Source organism: Penaeus monodon, chromosome 32 (genome assembly GCF_015228065.2).
Source record: "Penaeus monodon isolate SGIC_2016 chromosome 32, NSTDA_Pmon_1, whole genome shotgun sequence".
NCBI lineage: Eukaryota > Metazoa > Arthropoda > Malacostraca > Decapoda > Penaeidae > Penaeus > Penaeus monodon.
Window position 1 is genome coordinate 15,647,297 of NC_051417.1, and position 392 is coordinate 15,647,688.

The window sequence follows — 392 nt, forward strand, 5'->3', positions numbered from 1 at the left end:
GATTCAAGAATGTCAAAGCAGCATAAAAGTTTAAAAGTCCATCGACAAACAGCCAAAGGAGCAGTTCCATTAAAACCAAGCTCCACTTCACAACTTACCCATCACTGATTCTCTTGCTCTTGAGCTGTTTGGCAAGCATATTCAAATTTCTAAGTGATTTTGTTAAGCTGTCTGTCATGCTGGGGTCATCAATCCGCTGCTGGGCCTGTTGGTAACTCATCTCAGCTCTTGACTGGATGATGGTTTTCCGGAATCTGAGTAAATAAGGGTATATTAAAGCATATAAAGCACTTTGTTTTGAAAATGAGACATATATATGGTTCATAATTCCACAAAATCAAGAAATTCACTGAATAAACAACTAATACACAAAATTCAGGAATTTTACAGGT

The 392-nt window shown here is 37.0% G+C and overlaps 1 pseudogene; it reads right to left on the bottom strand.

The window, feature by feature from the left end:
• The window catches only part of LOC119593561, a 21,403-nt pseudogene that overhangs the window by 5,575 nt on the left and 15,436 nt on the right, over nucleotides 1-392 (bottom strand).